We start from the raw sequence: 20596 nt of genomic DNA on the forward strand, positions 1-20596 counted from the left end.
GCAGCATGCTGGGCCTCCTTGTCCATCACTGACTCCTGGAGTTTACTCAAACTCATGTCCATTGAGTCAGTGATGCCATCCAACCATCTCAGCCTCTGTCGTCCTCTTCTCCTCCTGCCCCCAATCTTTCCCAGCATCAGGGGCTTTTCCGATGAGTCGGCTCTTCTCAGAGTGGAACGCTACTTTCAAGGAGTCTGCAATACACTAGGAATTAATAAAACATTTTAAAATACACTCTGTAAATCGAGTACAGAAAGGAAAATCAATTAGTGATTCAGAAAGAGAGAGCAAGTGGAGACGATCATTATAACTTTGCACGTATGGAGAGCCACTGTTGGACAGTTTTAATTTCTCAGGGTCTGCCACTGAGAGATTTTAAAAAAAAAAAAGTCAAATAAAATAGCACACATATCCTCATTAGGGTGCCTAAATCCTTAAAACATGTTCGATTGGAACCCTATATTCTCATGTTTGAACCTACACATCTTCACACACGATACATAGCGGGTACCCAGGAAAGTAGGTATTAATGTCCCTTCCTTCCGTCTCATTTTCCATCAGCCCTTCCCTTTGGATTGAAGACAATTCAGATAAAGTCCGGTATTTGAATTAGATTCTATTGTTTCTGCGACACAAGCTAGTCTGCGACATAACACAGTCACTTTGGAAAGTTCTCCTTTTGTTCAGTGAGTCCCAGAGCGAACGTCTAAGTAATGACAGTCCCTCAAAAAGGCCAAGTTTTCCGCCCCGAATTTCTGCAGGGGGGAACTTTCCTTCAGTCTCCTGTGGCCGTTGCAAAGTGTGGTTTCGGTTTTATTTCTCCTTTTAAATATACGGGCTTCCCTAGTGGCTCAGCGATAAAGAACTCACTTGCCAATGCTGGACACTCGGGTTTGATGCCTGGGTCAGGAAGATGCCCTGGAGAAAGTGAAAATGAAAGTGAAAGTCTCTCAGCCATGTCCGACTCTTTGCAACTCCATGGACTATACAATCCATGGGATTCTCCAGGTCAGAATACCGGAGTGGGTAGCCTTTCCCTTCTCCAAGGGATCTTCCCAGGGATCGAACCCAGGTCTCCCACGTTGCGGGCAGATTCTTTACCAGCTGAGCCCCCAGGGAAGCCCAAGAATACTGGAGTGGGTAGCCTATCCCTTCTCCAGCGGATCTTCCCAACCCAGGAATCGAACGGGGGTCTCCTTCATTGCAGGTGGATTCTTTATCAACCGAGCTATCGGGAAAAACTCCTCTGGAGAAAGGAACGGCAACCCAGTCCAGTACTGTTGCCTGGGAAATCCCATGGACAGAGGAGCCTGGCGGGCTGCAGTCCACAGGGTTGGAAAGAGTCAGACACGACTCAGCGACTAAACAACACCAAGTCTTCGTTCATTCATCTGCCGGTGGACGTTTGGTTGTTTCCACGCACTCAGGACAATGCTGAACTTCGCCTGAATCCTGCGATCTTGGAAACCAGGGAAGGTGAGACAATCACCCCACCTGCTGCGTCCTGGGAAAGCACTGATTGCGAAGAGCCCCCGTTCCCCTTACACAGGTTAGATGAAACTCACAGATGACTCCTTTCGCACCTAGGAGCAAAGCCAGACACAGACCTTCCACGTTTCCAGCCTCTCTCAGTCTCATAATGGTTTGTCTGCCACTGATCAAAACTGCAACCAAATGTTTGTGACCCTAACTTGGGTTCAGCTTCTCGCCCCAGCCCCCAGGACTCTCCACTTTTTATTTATTTTCTGCTCCTTTAATTTTTTTTTTTTTTTTTACTGGACTATGGTTGGATGGCATCACGGACTCGACGGACATGAGTCTGAGCAAGCTCCGGGAGATGGTGAAGGACAGGGAAGCCTGGCGTGCTGCAGTCCATGGGGGTCGCAGAGAGCCGGACACGACTGAGCGACTGAATAACAGTGATCTCTTTACAGCGTTGCGTTGGTTTCTGCTGTACAACGACATGAACCAGACATATTTGCACATGTGTCCCCTCCTCTGGAGCCTGCCGCCCCCATCCACCCCTCTAGGTCATCACAGAGCCCCGCGCTGAGCTCCCGGGGCTATCCCGCACCTTCCCACTAGCCGTCTGCTTTACACACGGCGGTGTATATAAATGTCAGTGCTACGCCCTCAGTCCATCCCACCCTCTCCTTCCCCCTGCTGGGTGGGGCCCTGAAGAAAGTTGGATCCAGGCCCAGCCTGGGCCAGCAGACCCTCACCGTGACACAGGATGGGCTCGGGGAAAGTAGCATCTGGTCTTTCAGATCCTGCCACCCTTTCACGCCACTTCCCCTTACCCGGTTCTGTCCAGAACGCAGGGGAGGAGAGTCGACTCTGGTCATCCCTGTGAAATAAAAGCGAAGCCCCTTTTGCCCACTGCTGCCTGCTGAGCAAGAGTGTTGTCCCTGATGCAAGAGCCCCCCCCCCCCGCTCCCCCTGGCCCGAGTGCCACAGTCTCCTTCCCTGCTTCCAACAATCCTTTTTTGAAGATCCTTTTTTCCAAGATCCCTTCTCCAGGAGATCTTCCCGACCCAGGAATCGAACCGGGGTCTCGATTCTTCACCAGCTGAGCTGGTTGGGAAGCCCCATGTATGAGGGAGGAACTGAATACTCGGTGGTGCTTGGCCACATTCTTCATCACTGCCATGTTCTTCCTCCTCCCCAAAAAACCCCATAATTCTTCCAACCACGCAGGGATATGTGGCTGGAATCTTCAAGCCAACTCTGGTCCTTCCCCAAGAGGACAGTGGACCCGCATCTATATTACAGGCAACGGAGAGCTTCATCGGCTGGCAAGGTTCCTCAGACCAAGTCTTTTGCATAACGCAAACAGCGGGTTATTATTTCCGAATGACCAGCCTACGCTTAGTCAAAAGCTCTTTCAAGTGAAATGGCATCAGCGTACCTCTTATTTTTGGCAAAATGTATTACAAACTGCAGGAATGAAAAAGGCATATTTGTACTCCGTGTGTCTTCAGGAGAACTATGGTGTGGGATAAAGAGGAAAACCAACTTATTACTCAAAGACCTGACTCTTCATTTTGGGGAGGGGGGAGGTTCAAAGACTCAGCTCAAGAAATGGGCCTCGGTCTTCTCTGTAGCTGGAATGAGGCATGGTTCAAGAGGCCAGAGACACAATGTTGAGTAAGACATGGTCCCACCTCCTGAGATGTCTCTAACCTCCTTTTACACACACTCCAGTCAAGAATTCCCAGCTGCAGCAACCTGAATGTCCGTTGACAGAGAAGTAGATGAAGCAAATGTCGTGCATGTATGCAGTGGAATATTATCCAACCGTTAAAAAGAATGAAATAATGGCATCAGCAATAACAGGGACAGACCTAGGGGGTGTCACACTGAGTGAAGTAACTCAGACAGAGAAGCGGAAATATCGTACGACATCCCTTATATGTAGAATCTAGAAAGAAATGATACAAATGAACGCATATACAAAACACAAACAGACCCACAGAGTGAGAGAAGGAATTTTTGGTTGCAGGGGGAAGAATGGGGAGAAGCTATAATTAGGGAGTTTGGGATGGACATGGACACAGGGCTGTGTTTAACATGGAGAATCAACAAGGCCCTGCTGTCCAGCACAGGGAACTCTGCTCAACACTCTGTAATAACCTTATGGTTCCCAGGGGGAAGGATGGCAGAAGGGACAGTCAGGGAGTCTGGGATGGACATGGACACACTGCTGTGCTTAACATGGAGAACCAGCAAGGACCTGCTGGACAGTACAGGGGACTCTGCTCAATACTCTGTAATAACCTGATGGTCACCAAGGGGAAAGATGGGGGAAGGGATAGTTAGGGAGTCCGGGATGGACATGGACACACGGCTGTATTTAACACAGAGAACCAGTAAGGACCTGCTGGACAGCACAGGGAACTCTGCTCAGTGTCACCTGGCACCCTGGATGGGAGAGGAGTCTGGGGGAGAATGGATCCATGTACATGTATGGCTGAGCTCTTGCGCTGTCCGCCTGAAACGATCACAACATTGTTAATCGGATATATACCAATACAAAAGAAAAAGAATTAAAAGACTATTAGCCTAGAGAAGACCTGATGCTTTTTTAAAAAAAGAAAAGTTAAACCTTTTATGTACTTATTAAAAAACAAGAGAGAAGTCCCAGCTGCCATGCAAGTTTGGGGTGTTTTTCCTGTAATGCCATCCAATTGTACTGCCTAGATCTGAAGCAATGACATCTAGCTGGACCCAGACAATATTCCAAAGAACCATAAACTAAATAGCTTGGTCCTCTGTGTGATATTTGCTTGATTATTTAAAAAAAAAAAAACAAAAGCCGACACGTGGTTTGTTTATTTATTTATTTGTGCTCAGTCGTCAGAACCCAAGACTCTGTTCTTTGATTTAAAGCTGTCCGGGGTCACTGAAGTGTCATTTGGAAAATCGCTTCCTGACGAGTAATGTTATGGTAATCATCCCCTGAAACCAGCACACCACTCAGCCAGAAGAGCTATCCGTTTATCTCCTTCCAAGTGTTGTTTTAATACCAGCGGCAGCTGGCCGTCAGGAGAGAGAGGCACTGGGTTCTAAGAGGCTTAATGCAACCCAGGAGTTTTGCTTTTTGTTTCGTTTTGCTTGAACACACTTGAGAGGAGCAGCGTTGTTGCTAAGTACTCATTTAGAGAAACAGTTCGGGAAAGACACTCTTCTCTTCCTTCTGAGCACAGGATTATAAACTCTGTAACAAAGTAACTAGGAGAAACAGTTGTGAGAAGATCAGGGTTGAAGCCAGACTCTAAGAGGCTGGGATTCAAAGTCCAGCCTTGCCCTTCTCTGATTATCATTTTTTAAAAAAAAGCTATGAACAATAAATGCTGGAGAGGATTTGGAGAAAGGGGAAGCGTCCTGCACTATTGGTGGGAATGTAAGCAGGTATAGTCATTATGGAGAAGAGTATGGCGATTCCTTGGGAAAAAAAAAAAAAACTAGAAATAAACCTACTATATGCCCCGGGGCGTCCCTGGTAGCTCAGTTGGTAAAGAATTCGCCTGCAATGCGGGAGATCTGGGTTCGATCCCTGGGTTGGGAAGATCCCCTGGAGAAGGGAAAGGCTACCCATTCCAGGATTCTGGCCTGGAGAATTCCACAGACTGTACAGTCCATGGGGTCTCAAAGAGTCGGACACGACAGAGCGACTTTCACTTTCACGCCCCAGCGACCCCACTACTGGGCATAGACCCTGAGAAAACCACAATTGTGAAACACACATGTATCCCAACGTTCATTGTAGCCCTATTTACAGTGGCCAGGAGATGGAAGCAACCTAGACGTCCGACGGATGAATGGATAAAGAAAATGTGATACAATACGCTCATCCATTTGGTTTATAAATCACACTTGAACTCTGTCACCTCACATAAAGCAAAAGCACCAAAGACAGCTGCGAGGATTAAAGACCATTAAAGATCAAGGAACAAAGCCTTGGTACAAGCTCACAGACCTGTATAGGCCATTGCTACTGTTCCTGCCGTAGGAAATGATACACAAATTGCTTGCATAGACAGTGCCAATTGCTCGCTATTTGAGGAAGGTGCTTTGCTGTGATAATTAGTTTTATACATCACTTATCTAGCCTACAGTACCCATCTGCTTGTTTCCCACTAGTATATATGTGGGTTTTGTTTTTTTTTTTTAGATGTGATTACATTTAAATTGGCATACTTTGAGTAAAGCAGACTGCCCTCCATAATGGCACTGGGCAGGACATAGTGGATGGTGGGTGGGTCTTATCTAATCAGGTGAGGGCCTCAAAAGCAAAGATGAAAGTTTCCCAAAGAAGAAACTATTCTCTGTCAAGGCCAAAACACAGAATCTCTGCCTGAATTTCCCTGCAGATTTTGGACTTGCCAGCTCTTGGAATCACACGAGCCAATTCCTGAAAATACATCTCTCCACAGATAGATAAGACGGATACAAATGTATGTATCTGTTATTGTCATTTGGTTGCTCAATCGTGTCCGACTCTTTGTGACCCCATGGACTGCAGCACGCCAGGCTTCCCTGTCCTTCATCGTCTCCCAGAGTTTGCTCAAACTCATGTCCGTTGAGTCGGAGATGCCATTCAACCATCTCATCCTCTGTCACCCCCTTCTCCTCCTGCCTTCAATCTTTCCCAGCATCAGGGTCTTTTCCAATGATTCAGCTCTTCACATCAGGTGGCCAAAGTATTGGAGTTTCAGCTTCAGTATCACTTCTTCCAAGGAATATTCAGCTTTGATTTCCTTTACGATTGACTGGTTTGATCTCCTTGCAGTCCAAGGGACTCTCAAGAATCTTCTCAGGCACCACGATTCAAAAGCATCAATTCTTCGGTGCTCAGCTTTCTTTACAGTCCGACTCTCCATACATGACTATTGGAAAAACTATAGCTGTTAACTATAGGGACCTTTGTTAGTAAAGTGATCCCTGCTTTTTAATACACTGTGTGAGTTTATCATGGCTTTCTTTCCAAGGAGCAAGTATCTTTTGATTTCATGGCTGCAGTCACTGTCTGCCGTGATTTGGAAGCCCAAGAAAATAAAATCTGTCACTGTTTCCACTTTTTCCCTTTCTACTTGTCACGAAGTGACATCGGGTTTGGGAAACCCTGAAAGTGGAAAGACTCCATCCAGGGAGGGACATGGAGGCCTGCGGAATAGACAAGGTGTCTTCTATCTGCCCACGCGTGGTAGGCCTCTGTGCCTCCATATCCTACAATGAAACTTCCCCTGAGGATAACTATCCATCTTTTCAGAGAAGGGAAAAACCACTGCTCTCCTGGTGGCTCTAAACTCAGAATTTCAGGGTCTGATTCAGACGTACTAATGCCACAAGCCGAGCTTTTTCTCCATAAAGTGAGAATACAGGAAAAGAGGGTATGTTTTATTTTTATGAGGGGTGGGGGTCAAACTTCTGGGTGCAGCCCCCGTTTTGCACCCCTAGGGTGAAGGTTATACCCTTGACAAGAGGGTGGTCCAAGCTCACGTGGCCACGGGGAGCGAATCCATTTACACAGACCGCAACAGACGGTGCTCACAGCGGCTCCTACAAGATTCTGGACAAGAGTTGGCTTACTTGAGAACAGTCTTCTTGAAGTAAGCTTCAGCATCAAGGTTCTCAGAGACTTCCTGAGACGATTCTGAATGTGTGTTCCATTAACAGAACAAAACAGGAGCCTCCCTGGTGGCTCAGGGGTAAAGAATCCGCCTGCCAAGGTAGGAGACACGGGTTGGATCCCTGATCCGAAAACATCCTCCAGGCCGCGCAGCTGCTAAGCCTGTGCGCCACGCCGACTGAGTCTGCACTCTGCGGTCCCAGAGCCATAGCTGCTGAAGCGCACCTTTTACAACTGCTGACATCCAGGGGCCCTAGAGCCTGGGCTCCACAACAAGAGGAGCCTCTGCAAGGAGAAGCCTGCCCATCGCACCTGGGGAGCAGCCTCGCCTCGCCAAAACTAGGGGAAAGCCCTCCCACCAACAAAGACCCAGCATAGCCAAGAAGAAACACGATTTTTTAAAAAAGCGGGGGGGGGGGGGGGGGCGGCGCGGGGACAAAGGCGCAACAATGGGGCATCCTCCCACTGTTTCTTGGAGATTTCGACCTCACCTGATACCTCCTAGACAAGGAGGACCAAAGCTCCTCATGTGCCTACCATCCCGGGTGCCAAAACAGCAAGGCTAAACACCCCTTCCCGTGTGACTGTCCGAACACGGAATGCAAACAACGTAATTAGCGACGCAGAGGGCATTTCAAAACATGCCCCCGGCATGCACCCATGCGAAACAGGGACGATTCCTGCTTGTAAATTCCGATCACGACTCAAGACAGACCCTAAGGAGGCATATGCTAAGGAACAGAAAATGTGCTTGGTAAAAGAGACCTTCCCAGACGCTTTTCTGTAGCTGCCCACGGTCTTCATGTAAATAGACGAGGAGCGTCACCTCTACCAGTGGTGCTTCTGCTGATGAGCTCTCTGTTCCCCAAGTCACTCCACGAAAGGGCAGAAAGAAGGTGATCTCACGGCGGGGACCACGGCTGTCCTCACATAAAGTGTTGAAAGAGTTACTGCGCCAATCGTGTTTGACTCTCTGCGACCCCATGGACTGCAGCCCGCCAGGCTCCTCTGTCTGTGGGATTCTCCAGGCAAGAATACTGGCCTGAGTTGCCATGCCCTCCTCCAGGGGATCTTCCCGACCCAGGGATCAAACCTGGGCCTCCTGCATTGCAAGCAGCATCCTTACTGTCTCAGCCACCTGGGAAGAAACGTGAGCATCATGCCTTCGGGATGCAGACACAAAAGTGTCAGGGGCGGATGCCTAATAGGCGAAGGCTTGGTGCAAACCAGCATGGTCCCACAAATAGAAAAAAAAAAAAAAAAGCCACCTTTGAGTGAGAATCGACTACACACACATTGATGGAATCTGTCCCCAGAATAGAGACCGTTTCCATGTTGGCATGCATCCTTTTGTACCTTAAAGAATCATCAGTGGAAGCACATTTGTGACATCAGGGCCCATTTATGACACTCACAGGATGAGTCACTCTTTTCTCCTGTTGTGGTTTGAGTCTGCGATTCTGGACGCCTGGACCGCGAAGTTGAGGGACAACACGTATTTACAAAGTCTCAGCAGCAATCATGCCAGGACGTCCAGAGGAGGCTACCTGGGGCCGCCTCCACTGGGGAGCCCTGTGGGCTTTCCAGTTCAGGCCCCTGAGGACCCAAAGGCACAGAGGGGCTCCATCACATGGGGCTGGAGCTCTGGGTACCAGCCTGTGAGAAGATCCACCACGGCAAAGAGCATCACCATGGCGAAACAGAAGCCGAGCTCCTACTGAGGATATCAAACTTGCTCTCCCATTTCGCAACCTGGTGAACGTTGGCCTTGGCAGCAAGATGGCCAAGGGCCTCCTGGAAATTCTTGGGTTCCAGGCACTTGGGATCTCCTGCTGTCTTAGCAAAACGAACTTTTTCAAACAGGGTCCAGCCCCACCAGCCTGGACATTGGAGTTTGGGGCCAGAGTCCCGAGTTATCATGAAAATGGTTCTTCCCCACCAGAGTCCCCATGCAATTAAACATTGTTCAAAGCATGGGCAGCATCTGGGAAAACCCCACGCCTCTCTGGTTTCTAGAACATTCCAGTAAGAGACAAAATCTGCCCACCTTCTTTACCTTTCGGGCCCAGTTCTGGACATGTTGAAGGCCCTTTGGCATTTCAGTCCTCTCTTTCATGGAGCCCCGGATGGTCTTCACGCTGAATTCCGTCTTTGGTGGGCAATTCCATGGAAAGTTCTTTCTCAGAGAAAAAGGGAAAGAACCAGAATCAACGATGGAAACATGTATCCGTGTTTTTTTTTTCCATATGATATTACAACTAGTGAAATAATAACGATTATTGTAAGTTTAATTTTAGTTTTCACTGTGTTTTTTAATAAATTTGTGCAGACTGAACTCCCCGCTAAAGCATGACAAAACAGCAATAGTTGACTCCGTGTAGGCCCGACGTTGGTTCATGGTGTTTGAGCAAAGGCAGGTTATTTAAGAAAGGACCAAATGACAGTGGTCCTCCCAGATTAAAAACAAAGACAGCTCTACAGGGCTTCCCCGGTGGTCCAGCGATTAAGACTCCGAGCTTCCGCTGCAAGGGGGCGCAGGTTCAATCCCTGCTTGGGGAACTAAGATCCCACAAGCTGCGAGGCGTGGCCAAAATGATAAAAGTGAAAAATAACAGCAACAAAAAACACAACAGAGAAGAAATACCAAAACCAAAGGTGGGGAAAAAGTTTCCAGAGTCGCCTCTGGGCCATCCGAGCCAAGGAGTATTTTTACATGGGGATGGTAAGTTATGTCACAACTGTGAAACCACCAAGAGCAAAGAAGTAAGACTCTTGCTACAGCTGAAAGTGTGAAGTGTGGTCCCACGGACTTGGTTTCCTGTCTCTCAAAAAAAGCAGTCTGCTTTCAATCCATTCCCAAGTCCATCCACCAACCTTGTGACCTCTGAACTTTAGATGTCCAGTCTTACATCTCAGTTCAGTTCAGTCGCTCAGTCGTGTCTGGCTCTTTGAGACCCCATGATCGGTAGCCCGCCAGGCTTCTCTGTCCATGGGCTTCTCCAGGCAAGAATCCTGGAGTGGGTGGCCATTTCCTCCTCCAGGAGATCTTCCCCACCCAGGGACTGAACCTCTGTCTTCTGCATGGGCAGGCAGATTCTTTGCCACTGAGCCAGCAGGGAAACCCTTCAGTGCTAAACAGGATAGCTTCTTTAAAGACCTGGACCAGATCAACACAGACACTGCCATGATTACATATCAAGGAGCAGGAAGAGGATAAGTTATCTTTAAACAACAGACAAACACTGAAGGCTCATGGTTGAGAGCTGCTTCCAGCTTAATATTGTATTTAATATTTACTGTTTTAAACACACAACATCTGAAACATAATGGAATAACTTGCCACATTGCAGAAAACTGGTATCTTTCAAAATCTGTCTTCTTGCAGCTGGCTGAACCAGGGAGCATTTGACCTCACAAATCAATACATTGTGATTACAATACTTCAAAATAAATACCTTGCAGGGATTTGGGGGACGTGCCTTCTTTTATTTTCTTCAATTCTTCAGTCAGTGGCCTCCCTTGCCCTGATCTAGATAACACTAACAACAACAACAAAAAAATATGTTCTCAATGACTCATCCTTTCCTAGACATATTGATGAAGGCCACAGAGTGAAATCGCTAATTATAGAGTTCTAGATCGTGAGTAAGTCTGTTCTGCAAAATCCTTGCAGATAAAAATAAAAGTGATAAATGAGCTGTCACCGCGTTGGAAATGAAAGACAGTGGCATCTCACTGTCTCGGACTTCGCTTTACAGGCACAAAAGGCGTTATTTTAAGGAATGAAACCCGAGGGGGTAAATATGCATCGATGAAAAATAAGAGGTCACTGAACTCATCACGGGTGAGACGTTCCTTAGTGTGAAATATTGGTTGCGTAGCTATGATCTTGCAGCAGTGTCTGTGGGTAAATGTTTAAAATGTGGTTTGTTTTTTTCCCCCTTCCTGGATCACAGCCTTGTGGCGAAGGGGCACATGTAACTCAGTGAAGCGATGAGCGACCTGGTGGTCGCGCAGCGCCACCCAAGACGGACGGGTCATAGTGGAGAGTTCTGACACAAAGCGGTCCACTGGAGGAGGGGAGTAGAATGTTGTGAACCGTATGAAAAGGCACATGCTCTCAGAATCATTTTAACGAAGGATGAAACAGCATCTGGTGTCTCCTGCTCCATCACCCCTGCTAGGGACAGATTTGAGCATTTCCCAGTGAGTCATCAGAGAAGGCAATGGCACCCCACTCCAGTACTCTTGCCTGGAAAATCCCATGGGTGGAGGAGCCTGGTGGGCTGCAGTCCATGGGGCCGCAAAAAGTCGGACATGACTGAGTGACTTCTCTTTCACTTTTCACTTTCATGCATTGGAGAAGAAAATGGCAACCCACTCCAGTGTTCTTGCCTGGAGAATCCCAGAGACAGGGGAGCCTGGTGGGCTGCCGTCTATGGGGTCGCACAGAGTCAGACACGACTGAAGCAACTTAGCAGTAGCAATGAGTCCTATCCAGGAGTCCTCGGGTCAGAGATGGAAACTGATGCTTGGTCTCTGCTGAGAACCAGGAGTGACTGGCTGTCCAGGACTAAGTAGACGTTGGATTCCAGTTTTGCAGGCTGGGCCTCCCCAGTGATTTTAGGGTGCAAAGCACATCTTTAACACTGGTATCACTCTTATTATGACTCTTCATTTCCTATTGCTTTAGTATTTTTCAGCATACTTCAAAATTTTGCTCATAAAGTCTTTCTATCACTTTTTTTCCTACTTATAGCTAATTTTTTTTATATGTTGGAGGCTTTTGTGAAATATACTTTCTAAAAGTGTATGATCTAGTTATTGCTAACTTATACATACACAGTACAGGTAATAGCAGATATTTATGTTGTATCCAACAACATTGATAAAACCTCACTGATTCTAATAATTTATCTAAATCATCTTTGAGACTTGGGGTTTTCAAGGTAGAAGATGAATGTGCTCTGAAGGATAACCACCCCTTCCTTTGTAACGCTCGTATGTTCCATTTTATATTTTTCTTACTAGTCTTTAGTACTGCCAACACAAAGCCGAACGGAGATTGTCATAGAAGGCATTTTTACTTCTCATCTTCAACAGGAATACTTTTCACCCTTAAATATGATGCTTCAACTCAGTTTTTGCTAGGCATTATTTATCAGTGTAGGAAAGTTACTTTCTATCCCTAATTGCTAAGGATCTATTATATAAGTAAGTCAGGAATAGACACTAACTTTATCAAATGATTTATTCTTCATTTCTTATTATGATCACCTAGATTTCTTCCCCCGCAAATCAATGGATTAATCTTTCTAATGTTAATGCAAGTGTGTTTTTCTAGGAAAAACCGAATTTATTCATGATTCCGCTGGTAAAGAATCCGCCTGCAATGCAGGAGACCCCGGTCCGATTCCTCGGTCTGGAAGATCCACTGGAGAAGGGGATAGGCTACCCACTCCAGTATTCCTGGGCTTCCCTGGTGGCCCAGCTGGTAACGAATTCACTTGTAATGTGGGAGACCTGGGTTCGATCCCTGGCTTGGGAAGATCCTCTGGAGAAGGGAATGGCTCTTCTCAGTCTTCTGGCCTGGAGAATTCCATGGACTGTATAGTCCATGGGGTCACAAGGAGTCAGAAGTAACTGAGTGACTTTCACTTTCACATTATTCTTTACACATTGCTGGATTGCTTTGATGATATTCTTTTCAAGATTCTGTCTTTGACTTTAGTAGGATTTATTCTCCTTGGATAATTTAGTTCTTAAAGTTAGGTAGACTCATAAAATGAGTTCAGTTTCTTATTTTTTCTGTTCTCCGGAAGAGCTGCATGGGTTTGAAATTGACTTGTTGCTTGTTAGAAAGAACATACAAAACAATCAGGGCATTGCTTCTGTCTTTGCGGAAAGCCTCTTTTAAAGCTTCTTTAAAACTACTGACAGTTTTTATAGTTTATTTCTTCTTGAATCATTTCCATTTTTTTCTGGGATTTTGAATACGTAAGGTTTCAAGTTCATTGCTGTAAGGCTGAAAATGCTGTGACTTTATTATCTTTTTGCTCTCTGGAACAGCTGTACTCTTAAAAAGTAGTTAATATTTGTTCTCCCGTCCACCATCACCATCTGTTCACCTCTCTCCCGCCGCTCACTCTTCTCTTTCCTCTTCCCCATCTCTCTCCTCTTCGCTCTTGCCAAGAGTTTTCCAGTCTTACTAATTGAATTTTGTTTAATTTGGTGAAGTTTAATCCGCTGCTCTTTTCCTAACTGCCTGTGTTAAGATGCTCATTTCATTGATTTCCACACTATTTCTCTCCTACTATGAACATTTAGAGTTCTAAATTTCCCTCTCAGTTCATCGTATTTCCCTTTTAAAAGTACATGGCGTTATTATTGTTTATCTATATTTTCACTTTCCTTTATGAGTTCTCATTTGACCCACACGGTTTTTAAGTCGTGCGCCTGAAAATTTCTCTATGGAGGTTTTCTATGTATCTCTTTGTTCTTGGATTCTCGCTGAATGCATCATGGGGAGAGAAGGTGACTTATATCCTGGCAGCCTGATGCGATTTACTCACCTTCTCCTTTAGGAACTCAGGGTTCAGTGGTCATCATCATTTCTTGTATTGCCCTGATACATGCATTTTTCCCTCTGCAAGCTGCAATGTCCTTTCGGTAACATGAAGCGCTTGATTTATTTTCATTTATTTTTTGTTTTTAAACTTTCTGCTAGGTAGGGAAGTTACTGATTTCCTGAGCAAAAACGAAAAAATTCATTCAAGGAGGTTGAGGGAGTGCTCAGTACATGCTTATGATTGCTGTACTTGAAGAATTAATGTACAGTAAGAATACCGTGGTACAGGGATCTCCTTGGTGGCTCAACGGTGGCCAATGGTGGGCAACCCAGGAGACACGGGTTCCTTCACGGGTCTGGGAAGATCCCATGTGTCTTGGAGGAGAAGGCAATGGCACCCCACTCCAGTACTCTTGCCTGGAGAATCCCATGGACGGAGGAGCCTGGTGGGCTGCAGTCCATGGGGTCATGAAGAGTCGGACACAACTGAGTGACTTCACTTTCACAGTTCACTTTCGTGCATTGGAGAAGGCAATGGCAACCCACTCCAGTGTTCTTGCCTGGAGAATCCCAGGGACAGGGGGAGCCTGGTGGGCTGCAGTCCATGGGGTCAAAAAGAGCTGGACACGACTGAGCGACTTCACTTTTCACTTTTCACTTTCATGCATTGGAGAAGGAAATGGCAACCCACTCCAGTGTTCTTGCCTGGAGAATCCCAGGGACGGAGGAGCCTGGTGGGCTGCAGTCCATGGGGTCATGAAGAGTTGGACACAACTGAGTGACTTCACTTTTCACTTCTCACTTTCATGCATTGGAGAAGGAAATGGCAACCCGCTCCAGCGTTCTTGCCTGGAGAATCCCAAGGATGGGGGAGCCTGGTGGGCTGCCGTCTATGGGGTCGCACAGAGTTGGGCACAACTGAAGCGACTTAGCAGAAACAGCAGCATGTGCCTTGGGGAAGCTAAACCCAGGTACCACAAGTACTGAGCCCAAGTGATGCCACAACTAGGGAGGCCCACACGCCCTAGAGCCTGCGCTCTGCTTCAAAGAGACGCCTCTGCAGTGAGACACCCACACACCACAACTAGAGACAAGCCCGCTCAGCAGCAGAGACCCAGTGCAGCCAAGACGAATAAACACATGGATTAGTCCACAAACATTTTTAAAAGAGGACCATGGTACAGCAGAAACTAACATCAGACTGTAAACTCTCCTACTCCAGTGAAAAATTAATGAATTAATAACAAAGAAATAAGTTAAAAAAAAAAAAGCAGTCGCTAATGGAAAAGAATCGGAAAGAAAAATAGATGATTACCTATGTAAAAGCGAATCACTTCTCTGTACACCTGAAATGAACAGAACACTGTAAACCAATGATTATTGCTGTTGTTCAGCCACTAACTCATGTTCGACTCTTTGTGACCCCCATGGACTGCAGCACGCCAGACTCTTCTGTCTGTGGGATTCTCCAGGCAGGAATACTGGAGTGGGTTGCCATTTCCTCCTCCAGGGGATCTTCCCCGCCCAGGGATAGAACCTGCATCTCCTGCATGGGCAGGCAGATTCTTAACCTCTGCACCATCCATGAGTCACTTCGCTGTACACCCGAAATGAATGCAGCATTGTAAATTAACTGTACTCCCATAAAAATTAATTGATTTATAAAAAAAAAAGAATACACGATGAAAGAGACTAACAGTGCTTATCCCCACGGACTTGCCTTAGCACCCAGAAGAGGACAGAGATAAATACTCACATATTTAGTTATGTCTGTGTCACACATCACAGAGGGAAAGGGCAGCGTGTGTTCAGTGATGAAGGTTCTTTCTGATATCGAGTATGGTGGCGATCCCCCAGGAGGCATTGCTGGTAAAGAATCCGCCTGCCAATGCAGGAGACTCAGGTTCATAGGTCAGCGAAGATTCCCCCAAAGAGTCAGACATGACTGAACCAGAATGATCATCTTAGGGACTTTTTGGATTGGAGCAAATACAAACAGGTATCAAGAACGCTTTGGGGGGAAGCAATGTCTTATATCCACCCAATGTTTTATGCACATTCTGAACTGGACGAAATGTCTGCCAAGGGTGTAAATGTACAGACAGGGGGCTGCACTGGGTCCAGCGGTGGGCACAGGTTGCTGACTTCCATTCTGAAACGTTTCCCATGGGTCATGAAAGCTGATAAATGCTATTAAGCCGTCTGTCTTAGGTTGCCATCACATGCGTGCCTACACAGTCTCATCAAACCCTTTGCAACCCCATAGACTGGCTCTTGTGTCCATTGGATTTTCTAGGCCAGAATACTGGAGGGGGTTGCCATTTCCTCCTCCAGGAAACCTTCCTGACCCAGGGACTGAACCTGCATCTCCTGCCTCGGCAGGTGGATTCTTCACCACCGAGCCACCAGAAATGTCCACTTGCTTTCACATACGTAACCTCTACCGGGCAGCCCTGTGGGGTAGCTATTAACTGTCATTCCATTTGCAGTGAAGGCCCAGGGATGTTAAGAAATTCATACAGGGCTTCCCTGGGTGGTCCAGGGCTTAAGAATCCGCCTGCCAAGGCAGGGAACATGTGTTCGATCCCTGGTCAGGGAGGATCCCCCATAAAACTAAGCCCGTGCACCACAATTACTGAAGCCTGCATGCCTAGAGTCCGCAGCAAGAGAAGCCCAAGCACCATAATGGAGGGTAGCCACCACTTGCCACAACCAGAGAGAGTCCTCGAGCAGCAAGAAAGAGCCACAGCAGCCAAAAATAATTGAATTAAAGACAGAAAAAATATATACATATATTCACATGACCGACGCCAGCTGGAAAATGAAACCCCACGTCTTTCATTTCTGAGCTGGTTCCCTTCCAGGGCTGCCTCCTTCCTAAGCTGGTGTTTGATGCTCCTTTGGTGACGCTGACGCTTCTGAGTACAACAGATGTCCGTTCTTGCTATGCGTCTGATGTTTCTCATCCAGCCTCCTTCCTCAGGCCGCTTCCAAGCTGCGTGGATTCTGCCTTTTTTTCTGTGCGGGCTCTGTTAATGCACAGCTTGCGGGCTTTCTGCCCTCTGTCGTGTTTGACTGCCTCAAGTCTGACCCGCATGACGTTCGCTCCTTGTATCCCCTTTGTCGGTGATTTCCAGGCTTTCACGTTTGCACGTAAACAGTGGTGGCCCCCAGAGCAGATGCTGCAGCTGCTGCTGCTAAGTCGCTTCAGTCGTGTCCGACTCTGTGCAGCCCCATAGACGGCAGCCCACCTGGCTCCCCCGTCCCTGGGATTCTCCAGGCAAGAACACTGGAGTGGGTTGCCGTTTCCTTCTCCAATGCACGAAAGTAAAAACTTAAAGTGACGTCGCTCAGTCCTGTCCGACTCTTAGCGACCCCATGGACTACAGCCCACCAGGCTCCCCCGTCCCTGGGATTCTCCAGGCAAGAACACTGGAGTGGGTTGCCGTTTCCTTCTCCAGTGCACGAAAGTGAAAACTGTAAGTGACGTCGCTCAGTCCTGTCCGACTCTTAGCAACCCCATGGACTGCAGCCCACCAGGCTCCCGCGTTCCTGGGATTCTCCAGGCAAGAGTACTGGAGTGGGGTTCCATTGCTGCAGCCCTTAATTTCATTTTTCTAGGGGAACAGATGAACGCGGGGTTTTGGCAGCTTGAGAAGGAGCCGGTGTGCAAATCCAGCTCTGATTCGTAGGGTGGGGTGTGGCTCAACGAGCCAGACATGCCTCAGGTCTGAGGCTAGAAACAAAGCTCTGCTTTTGGGACCTTCGCAGGCAGGAGAAAATACAACGTGAGCCCAATTTACCACTTTTCTGAGTCCTCTACACCTGTATTTCATATCTGCTTGTTCTTAGCACCCTCGAGGGCTGGGCAGGTGTCCAGGGTGCACGTCCTGTTGGAAGGCCCTAGAGAGGACACTTAAATTCAGAGCCAGACGTCACTGCAGAAGTAGCAGAAAGTGAGGTTCAGAGCCGAGCGCCCGGCAATGCCCTTGTTTTTCTAGCTGCTGGGAAAGTTCCACCTTTAAACAGGTTTTCAAGGGCTTCCCTTCAGCAGAGGACAGTTTATGACTTCTTTATTAAAGAGCAAGGCCACGTCTCTCCGGCTTTTTGGGCCCCAGGTGCGGCTGTGATCCGCTGGAGGTTTTGCTGCGATCAGAGTCTAACTGGGAGAGAGTGTGTGTGAGCGCTGGGCGCCTGAGCCGTCTGAGGGTGGAGGCAGCAGGCTCGGGAGCTGAGTGACAAGGGACAGACAAGCCTAGGCTAGGTGGCGGGGCTGCTGGGTTGCTGCTGCAGTGAGGCGAGGGGAAGATAACACTCTCAGCATCTCCACCTAGGACGGGGCCGTCTCTAGAGGGGCCAGCCTGGGCTGAACTTCTCCCGAAGACGTTTGCATGTATTTATATATATAAGGTGGAGAAGGCAATGGCACCCCACTCCAGTACTCTTGCCTGGAAAATCCCATGGGTGGAGGAGCCTAGTGGGCTACAGTCCATGGGGTTGCTAAGAATCTGACACGACTGAGCGACTTCACTTTCACTTTTCACTTTCATGCATTGGAGAAGGAAACGGCAACCCACTCCAGTGTTCTTGCCTGGAGAATCCCAGGGACGGGGGAGCCTGGTGGGCTGTAGTCCATGGGGTCGCTAAGAGTCGGACAGGACTGAGCGACGTCACTTTAAGTTTTTACTTTCGTGCATTGGAGAAGGAAACGGCAACCCACTCCAGTGTTCTTGCCTGGAGAATCCCAGGGACGGGGGAGCCAGGTGGGCTGCCGTCTCTGGGGCCGCACAGAGTCGGACACGAATGAAGCGACTTAGCAGCAGCAGCAGCATATGTATAAGGGGGCTTCCCTGGTGGCTCAGCGGGTAAAGAATCCGCCTGCAATGCAGGATCCCTGGATTGGGAAGACCCCCTAGAGAAGGGAAAGATTACCCACTCCAGTATTCTGGCGTGGAGAATTCCATGGACTGTATAGCTCATGGGGTTCCAAAGAGTCAGACACGGCTGAGCGGCTTTCACTTCACTGCACATGTACATAAGACGACTGGAAAAATCCCCTCTCATGCTTCTCCTTTAGCCTTAGATATGCTCCTTATTAAGCAAAAGGAACAAACAGCCATGCTTTCTAAAGTGTGTGTCTCCGTGTCACAGCGTACAATTCGCAAAGAAGCCTGAGATACGGGCCTTGGAAGTGGGACTCACCCCCTCTACAGATGAGGGGAGTGTAAAGAGATGAAACTGTTTGCCTGTGATCATATCTGTCATGGGTGGCTCAGCAGTAATGAATTGCTTGCAATGCAGAACACTCAGGAGATGCGGGTTTGATCCCTGGGCTGGGAAGATGCCCAGCAGGAGGGCACAGCAACCCACTCCAGTATTCTTGCCTGGAGCATCCCATGGACTGGGGAGCCTGGTGGGTTACAGTCCCTGGGCTCACACAAGAGTCAGACACGACTGAAGCAAGTGAGCATGCCTCACAGGTATATGTGTTGGGATACACTGCCGGATTTTCAGCTGCTTAAATCTGTCTCTTTTTTTCTGTCTCTTTCTCTCAGAAATATACGTCTATTTCTAAAGCCTCTTTTCAAGAATAAGGTTAACTGTTATGTATCCACCCTGGAGGAATGATGGCTAGGAAAGGCCATGTGTTGATGTAAATCATTTCTTTCTAAAAAAGGATTTTTGTTTGTTTGATGTGGAGCCGTTTTAAAGTCTTTATTGAATATGTTACAATGTTGCTTCTGTTTGGTATCTTGGTTTGTTTCGGTCACGGGGAATGTGGGCTTTTAGCTCCCCTGATCTGGGATTGAAACTGGATCTCTTGCATGGGAAGGTGGCCTCTTACAGCCCCAAGGTCAACTGTTTCTTCGACCCCAAGGTAAACTGTGTCTTTGCTTTTTTCTCTCCATCCTCATCACCGAGCTTTGTGAAAGCCTCCACGTCTCTGACTTCAGTGGGTGCCCTGGCCTCCTTTGCAGCCTGAATCTCAGCTCTCAGGCAGAGGTCCACGCTGGGTGGGCCTGGAATTCCTGCCTGTTCCCATCTGGACCGTGTTCATGTTCTACACCAGAGTGTAGATCTGTATGAGCTTCCATCAGCCTGTCTTAGCTTCCTCCTGCTGCTTTTAACAAATCCCCATGAGTGCCGGCTTAAAAAAACACACAGCCCTTGTTGCAGGATACTGTAATGGCTGGCTTATCCGTCTTCCCTCTCAAGACTGGGAAATCCTAACACAGAGGGGTAGGGTGGCAGGCTCCTAGACGAATGAATGAGTGAAGTACTGTGTTTGCCTTAATGATGCTCATTCTTGCATTTTTTTCACCGGTGGCAGTCGGGTTCAACTAAACTTGGAGGACGTGAAGAGCTAACTGCAGTTTTCTTTCTGGGCACTTCTTGGCGTGTGTCCCCGCAGAGATAAAGTCACTGCAACCTAGATTTATAGCTTCTTTTCTCCATAAAGCTTTACGACTTCTTTAGCTACTTCAAGTTAGACTATCTAGAAATTGGTCTCCGGGGAGCTGAGTGAGGTCACAGTTAAGGAAATTACCTGGATGGCTTTGCTAGGGGAGCACACTGGTTGGTCCCTGCTTGTCTGGTTTAACTGTTTACCCACGGTCCCCTTTCACTTCCCAATGCTGATGAGAGAGTCAGTCTATCAATATTAACACTTCCAACGTTGAACACATCCGTTTGCTTGGGGATGAAATAGGAAGGGGGTGTAAACACACAGAACATTCTGTAACATGTGTTACATCCTGAAAGGTCTGAACAATCACCACGATTTCCTGAACAAGTGAAGAAGAAGAAGAAAATTATGGGACTCCCCTGGTGGTGCAAGTGGCTAAGACTCCATGCTCCCACCGCAGGGGGGCGTGGGTTTGAGCCCTGGTGAAGGA

The sequence above is a fragment of the Ovis aries genome, chromosome Y (genome assembly GCF_016772045.2).
Source record: "Ovis aries strain OAR_USU_Benz2616 breed Rambouillet chromosome Y, ARS-UI_Ramb_v3.0, whole genome shotgun sequence".
Classification (NCBI taxonomy): domain Eukaryota; kingdom Metazoa; phylum Chordata; class Mammalia; order Artiodactyla; family Bovidae; genus Ovis; species Ovis aries.